Below are 8,011 nucleotides of genomic sequence, written 5' to 3'. Positions count from 1 at the left end.
TAAGTAAAATAATAAATAAAAAACAAAATGTAAACACTTATGGCTGTCCATATGATCTTATTGTTCTATTTTTATATATTCTTTTCAATTGGAATATATTTTTACAGTTTTTTATCTCGTTGTAAAGAGAATTCCACAATTTTACCCCTACCACTGATGTACACATTTGTTTTAAAGTTGTCCTTGAATATTGTTGTTTGAAATGACCTTTTCTTCTATGCTCTGTATTCTCAGAAGTGATGACAAACATTTTTTGTAAATTTGCTGGTAATGTTTTGCTTCTAGCCTTAAACATGACACACAATGTCTGTAGCTTTACTAGCTCCTGTAGTTTCAATAGTCCAGAGTTAATAAATAAAATGTTAGTGGGTTCTAAGTAATCTACTTTATGAATAATCCTTATAGCTCTTTTCTGTAATGGATACAATGCCTTTATGTTACTCTTATAAGTGTTCCCCCACACTTCCACACAGTAGCTGATATATGGCAATATAAGTGCACAATACAATATGGGCATTGCCCTATAATCTAACACATATTTTACCTTGTTTAATATAAAAATACTCTTAGACTTCTTTTTTCGTACATGTGCAATATGAGATTTCCATGTCAGACCGTCATCCAGTATCACTCCTAAAAATCTAAGTTCAGAAACCCTTTCAATATCAATTCCATCTATCGACAGTTTGATGGTGTCCTCTCTTTTCGTCTTACCAAAAATCATAAACTTTGTTTTTTTTACATTTAATGATAATTTGTTGACATCAAACCATCTCTTAAGTTTAATCATTTCCTGTTCGATAAGTATTGATAACGCTTTTAAGTCAGGTCCCGAACTATAAAAGTTGGTGTCGTCCGCAAATAAAACAAATTTCAATAACTTTGATACCTCACATATATCGTTAATATACAAAATAAACAATTTTGGTCCCAAAACCGAACCTTGTGGAATTCCACATTCAATCCTCATTTGTTCAGATGTATTACCCGAAAAATCCACAAACTCTTGTCTATTATCTAAATAACTTCTTAGCCATTCTAAAACTACTCCTCTCACACCAAGTGAATGCAACTTGGACAATAATATAGAATGATCTATAGTGTCAAATGCTTTTTTAAGATCGATAAACACACCGATAGTGTATTTCCTATTATCAGTTTCTGTTGCTATATCCTCCATTATATTCATTACAGCTGAAGCAGTGGATCTATTAGTTCGGAATCCATACTGGCTCTCACTCAACAGCATGTTCTTCCCAATAAAACTGTCTAATTTTTCTACAAATATTTTTTCAATTATTTTAGAAAATTGTGACAGCAGTGACACTGGTCTGTAATTATTAAATATATGTTTATCTCCCATTTTATAGAGTGGAATTACTTTTGCTACCTTCATTCTATTTGGAAAAGTCCCTGTTTGAAAAGAGAGATTAAAAACATAACATAGAGGTTTGATGATACAGTCAATAGTCTTTTTAACAATTATCATGTCAATACCATCACTGTCTGTTGATGCCTTATTTTTCAGTTTTGTTACAACCGATAGAATTTCATTTTCACTAACATCTCCTAAAAGCATGGACTGTAATTAGAAGCTTTTAAAAAATGATTGTATTTTTCCGACTATTAGCCATCACTTTTCCTTTGAACACTTCGGCTTATAAAAAGGTGTGGCTAATTGATACATTATTCTTCCTTAACAGCCATGATGTTTTGTATTCATCAAAGATTTTTCGACACTGACTTAGACACTGAAAATGTGCGTTATTGGTTGTGCGTGAGTTGTGTGGTCCTCTGTCCTCTGTGTTTTTTTTATACATTTTGATTTCTATTTTACTGTTTTAATTGCTTTTACCCTTTAAAATTGTTTTTAATCTTATTTATTTTTATATTGTTTTTATATTGGTTTTATATTTATTTATTTTTTGTTTTTATTCGGTCATTGGTGGAGTGTAATATTGTTTTTAATATTGTTTTTAACATGGCTGTGCAGCACTTTGGAAACATTATTGTTGTTTAAATGTGCTATATAAATAAAGTGGATTGGATTGGATTGTGATGTCGCCATCTTTTGCAGGAGTTTGATTGATTGATTGATTAATTGATTGATACTTTTATTAGTAGATTGCACAGTACAGTACATATTCCGTACAATTGACCACTAAATGGTAACACCCAAATAAGTTTTTCAACTTGTTTAAGTCGGGGTCCACGTTAATCAATTCATGGTAATTCATGTTTGCTCAATGCAGGTTGAAAATGTACTTCCTGTTTCGTGCCTTAAACTGCAAGTATATCCCGTTTCATCTACTATTTGTCTTTAGCGTTTTTGCTTGAATGGATACTTCATTCATCACTCCAAACGTTTGTAAGCATTACAATATAACAAACCATTATTGTAGTTATATTTCTCTCCTACAGACATATTTTCATGCATATTTGTACATGCTATCGTACTTTAATCAAGATATTGTCATTAGCATTAGTGAATATGCACCTTTACAAGTGTCTTTGTTAGTATTATTAATTTAAAATAGCATTTTTGAAATGTTTCAGTTTGCATAAATTCCCCAAAAAGTAACTGTGGAGTTATTGAATCTGTTTAACTGATTGGAGAGCTAGATTCCACAGCTAGTGGGTCCATGGATGATGACTTCTGTTTTGTTGGATGAGCCGTTTTACTGCCGTGTTAAAGGCAAAGTTTGGAAACAATTAAGGTATGTAAATGAATATTTACAAAATGTTCTGATCTGTGTATATATGTGGCTTATGGTCCAGTGCGGTTAATATATGTCAAAATGTGTATTTTTCTAAAATGGGGTTGTTGCGGCTTAAATACCGATGCGTTTCATGGCCCAGAAAGTTCAGTAGACATTTTTTTTCCTGTTATTTATAAAGGAAACTTCTTTAAAGTAGCAATCCTTCATTGACAGTGTTTTGTTCCCCCAATGGGTCACCCACATATCTCGGTCACCCACATATCTCCCTTCCAAAGGCAAAACCCAGTAACTCAATTTTGGTCAAAACTGAGCTGATAATAATTTTGGAGTTACTAGGTGATATGCTTTACATTAGTGTATGCTATATCGTAATTTGTTCCGTTAGTAAGCTGCTTACCTACGGAAGCTCAGTTTTGACCAAAATTGAGTTACTGGGTTTTGCCTTTGGACGGGAGGTATGCGGTCCTCCCCAAGGTTTCTCATAGTCATTCACATTGACGTTCCACTGGGTTGTGAGTTTTTCCTTGCCCTTTTGTGGGCTCTGAACCGAGAAAGTCGTTGTGAGACGTTTGTAATTTAGGGCTATATAAATAAACATTGATTGATTGATTGATTGAAGTAAATCAAAACTTGGCAAACAGGCACACACCAACACAGGGTAGCGCAGGGACACATAGTACTAATAAACAACAATGCTGGGCATAAAAAAGCTCCTGATTAGTGATTACCAACAGGTGATCCGCCTCAGTGCTAATCAGCCACATGTGCAGTGATCAGCAGTCAAACCTAAGTTAATTGGCTATGTGGCTGAGAATAAAGGCAGACAGGAAGTGAAAGGAAAAATAAGAGCACTGGATAAGAACTAATGACAAAACACAAGAACATAACCAAAGTCCAACCTAGAAAGTAGAGTTGTTAGAACAGGTGGAAAATGCCCGAGGTATCATGTTTTTTGGGTTATAAAGCTATTAGTTATGCTAAAGCTTAAGGGCAAATAATTGAGTTGCCAGCTTCCCCACCACTAGTTGTCATACCGAATGTCCCAGGAAACTCTGTAAAATCCAATGAAAACATTCGATGTCTTACTAACTCCAACCATGAGAACAAAGAAAGTGAGTGTGAAGGACAGTGCTGAGAAGAAGAAGTGGATGAAGAAAAACCTCACCAAGGTGTGCATTTAGCTGACTTGGCAAAGCAGTACTAGGATTCAAGCGTTGCACTTTACAATCAATAACGCCAGAAAAATATTATTCATGAAAATATGGACAGGCTGCTGATGTTGTGTTTGACGAAAAAACAGCCTAAAGGAGCTATTGTAGAAATACATTCTTTCAAGTAAATACTGTATATTATTGTTACAAATTTACACAACTAGTGTAGTTGTTTGTAGTACATTTTATTCTTTTGTTTTCATTCAATATTTGTTATCTGTAAGTTTTTTGATTGATTGATTGAAACTTTTATTAGTAGATTGCACAGTACAGTACATATTCCGTACAATTGACCACTAAATGGTAACACCCCAATAAGTTTTTCAACTTGTTTAAGTAGGGGTCCAAGTAAATCAATTCATGGTCTTATTGGTCTTATTTCAAAGTATGTTAAATGTTAAAAGTGTGGTGTTTTATTTTGAGAGCACAAAACGAGATAATAATAAAAAAAAGTTAGTTAATTTCAATGAGGTGCATTGATTTGAGGTATAAGTACTTTGGGTTACAAGAGAAGGCTTTTTTCTGTACAAGAGATGCTTTTTTTTTTTTTCAAATGTTTTCCTCTCATTCACCTTTCACAATGAAAAGCCATATTAAACTGCCTACTCTTCTAACGTCTCTCCAATAAGTGGAGGACAGTGTACACATTATGCACCTCCATTCTGAAGCTTGGGTGGAAATATTTACTGGGTTTTTTTGCTACTTAGCTATGCTTTCTTTGGCTTTGTGGCAGTTAGCCTGCAGCTTGTGAGGTGACAACTTTACTTCAGAATGGAGCACTGTTGCTGGACCACAAAAGAAGTAGATGGTCATTTGAAAATATGCTATTTTAATCAGCATTATGTTTGTCCTGTGAAAAACGGAGATCTGTACTGTCATTAGAATAAGTCTATACCTTGTTTGCCTCAGCATGTTAAAGGATGAATAAATGTAGACAAACTGTAAGTATTTATTGGTATATATATATATATATATATATATATATATATATATATATATATATATATATATGTCTTGATTGGATTATCCAGAGAATAGTGCTCAATACCGTGGTAGAGCGCAATATGTAGGTGTGGGAAAAAATAACAAGACTACTTCATCTCTACAGAACTGTAGAGATGAAGTAGTCTTGTGATTTTTTTCCCACACCTACATATATATATATATATATATATATATATATATATATATATATATATATATATATATATTCAAACCTCGTTTCCATATGAGTTTGGATATTGTGTTAAATGTAAATATAAACGGAATACAATGATTTGGAAATCATTTTCAACCCATATTAAGTTGAACACGCTACAAAGACAATATATTTGATGTTCGAAATGATAAACACTTATTTATTTTTTGCAAATAATCATTTACTTTATAATTTGATGCCAGCAACATGTGACAAGGAAGTTGGAAAAGTTGGCAATACATACTGATAAAGTTGAGGAATTCTCATTACACACTTACTTGGAATATCCCACAGGTGTGCAGGCTAATTGGGAACAGGTGGGTGCCTTGATTGGGTATAAAAGCAGCTCCGTGAAATGCTCAGCCATTCACAAACAAGGATTAGGAAACGATCACAATTTTGTGAACAAATGCGTGAGCAAATCGTCAAACAGCTTAAGAACAACATTTCTCAACGGGATATTGCAAGAAATTTAGGAATTTCACCATCTACGGTCCGTAATACCATCAAAAGGTTCAGAGAATCTGGAGAAATCACTGCACGTAAGCGATGATATAACGAACCTTGGTTCCCTCAGTCTGTACTGCATCAAAAAGCGACATGTGTATAAAGGATATCACCACATGGGCTCAGGAACACTTCAGAAAACCACTGTCACTAAATACAGTTCGTCGCTACATCTGTAAGTGCAAGTTATAGCTCTACTATGCAAAGTGAAAACCATTTATCAATGACATCCACAAACGCCGCTGGCTTCTCTGGGCCCAAGATCATCTAAGACGGACTGATGCAAAGTGGAAAAGTGTTCTGTGGTCTGACATTTCCACATTTTAAATTGTTTTTGGAAATATTCGACATTGTGTCATCCGGACCAAAGGGGAAGCGAACCATCCAGACTGTTATCGACGCAAAGTTCAAAACCCAGCATGTTACGCCTGTTCGGCATTGTAATGCCGGGTTCGATTCCCTCGTGGATGCGTCAACAAGTGAACACAGCAAAGGTAAGATATAAACAATTTATTTAACGAAAAGGATCTATGAAACAAAACACTGGTGCTAATGAAAGGCAAACCAAAGACGCTAGCATAAAAGCTAGGATATACAAAAATGAGAACTAAACTGGCACATAGACACATTAAAGAGTAAAACAAAACATACAGCATGAGAGCTGGAATAAACAAATGGCTGATCGTGAAAAGCTAGCGAGAATATACATACGATGACAGAGTGCAGGCGTAACTTGTTGCGTGAAAGCAAATTTGGATCCCAGACTGAACAACAAAAGATGCAGGCTTATATAAGGTAGGTGATTAGTGAGGATAGGTGTGCAGGGCCGTGAGAAACAGGTGAAAACTGATAAGCTACAATGGTGACCGACTTAAACAGGAAATAATAGGATCAGATGGAGAGTGAAAATACAAATGGAACAATAAACAATAATATGTGGAGGATCCAAAAAGCGGATCCCAACAGTATCCCCCCCAAAAAAGACAGATACCAGATGTCTCAAAACAATAATAAAGAAAAAACTTGAACCCCCTCCCCAAAACCAGAAAGTCCACACAGTAAGGGAGGGTGGAGGGAGGCCAGGGTGGAGGGTCGCCAGGTCGCGTGCCCCCGAATCCACCGTGGAAAAGTCATGTGGCGGCGGCGGATGGAACGCCGTTGCCAAAAAAGTTTTGGCGGGCGACCTCGAAAAGGCCACATCAGTGGCCGACTTGCAGTATGAGGTGCCCGGCGAGGCGGACGACCTCGCAGAGGCCACACCCGTGGTAGACCTGGAGGATGACGCTTCAGCACCGAAGACATTGCAGGCTTGGAAGTAGTAGACGAGGGTGCGGGGAATGCAGCCAAAGCAGGCCCGAGTGCAGCTGGCGAGGATGATGCAGGTACTGCAGCCGAAGAAGGCGTCATTGACGACGTGGAAGCCGCAGGAGTCGTCGGAGGTGTGGAAGCCGCAAGGAATGGCTTTGTCTCGCGACAGTGACTATTCCACTCCATGTCTCCCTCCTCATGAACACAGCTACCAACAAACTGCACAAAAACCCCTACACCGTTGTTTGGTGATCCGATAGCACACTTTGCTAACTGTTTCACTGACTGGGCTAATTCCCAACTGGAGTCCCGCGTTGATGATCTCATGTCGTCGACGCCTCCCGGTGATGTAATCCCGTCCTCCGTTGATGACATCATCAACGAGGAATTTTTTTTTGAAGATTTTCTTTCTCATCCATTTTCTAATGACAATAACATTAATAATAAGATACAGAATGTCCAGGACATTTTTGCTTTTTATTATTCTGGTAAATCCCAACCATCTGCTTTTTCAACTCCACCTGTAAAACTTCATTCTCCGCCCAAGTCCAAGGTTTTTTCTCCCTTTTCAAAGGGACACTGAACAATATAGAGGGGAGGAGGTCGCCCTCCTCCATGTCGGCCGCTGATGTGGCCTTTTTGAGACCGCCCACCAACACTCATTCGGCAGCGGCGTTCCATACGCCGCTGCCACATTGCCTGTCCTCGGTGGATTCGGGGACACACGACCTGGCGACCCTCCGCCATGGCCTCCCTCCGCCCTCCCGTCTTCTGTGGACTGTCTTGTTGTGGGGAGGGGGTTCAAGTTTTTTCTTTGTTTTTTTGGACATCTGGAATCTGTCTTTTTTGGGGGGGGATACTGTTGCGATCCGCTACTTGGATCACCACATATGGTTTACACTTCCAGTTGTCGTATCACTGTTGTTCTACACTCTTACTTCCTGTTTAGTCAGTCACCATGGTTGCTCATTGATCCCACCTGCTAATCACGGTTTCTGCACACCTGTCACTTTTTAATTACTCCCCTATTTAAGCCCGTCCCTTTTCGTTATTCTTTCTGGGACTAT

This window comes from Nerophis ophidion, linkage group LG09 (genome assembly GCF_033978795.1).
Source record: "Nerophis ophidion isolate RoL-2023_Sa linkage group LG09, RoL_Noph_v1.0, whole genome shotgun sequence".
In the NCBI taxonomy this organism is placed as follows: Eukaryota; Metazoa; Chordata; class Actinopteri; order Syngnathiformes; family Syngnathidae; genus Nerophis; species Nerophis ophidion.
This window is presented reverse-complemented; position numbering follows the sequence as displayed.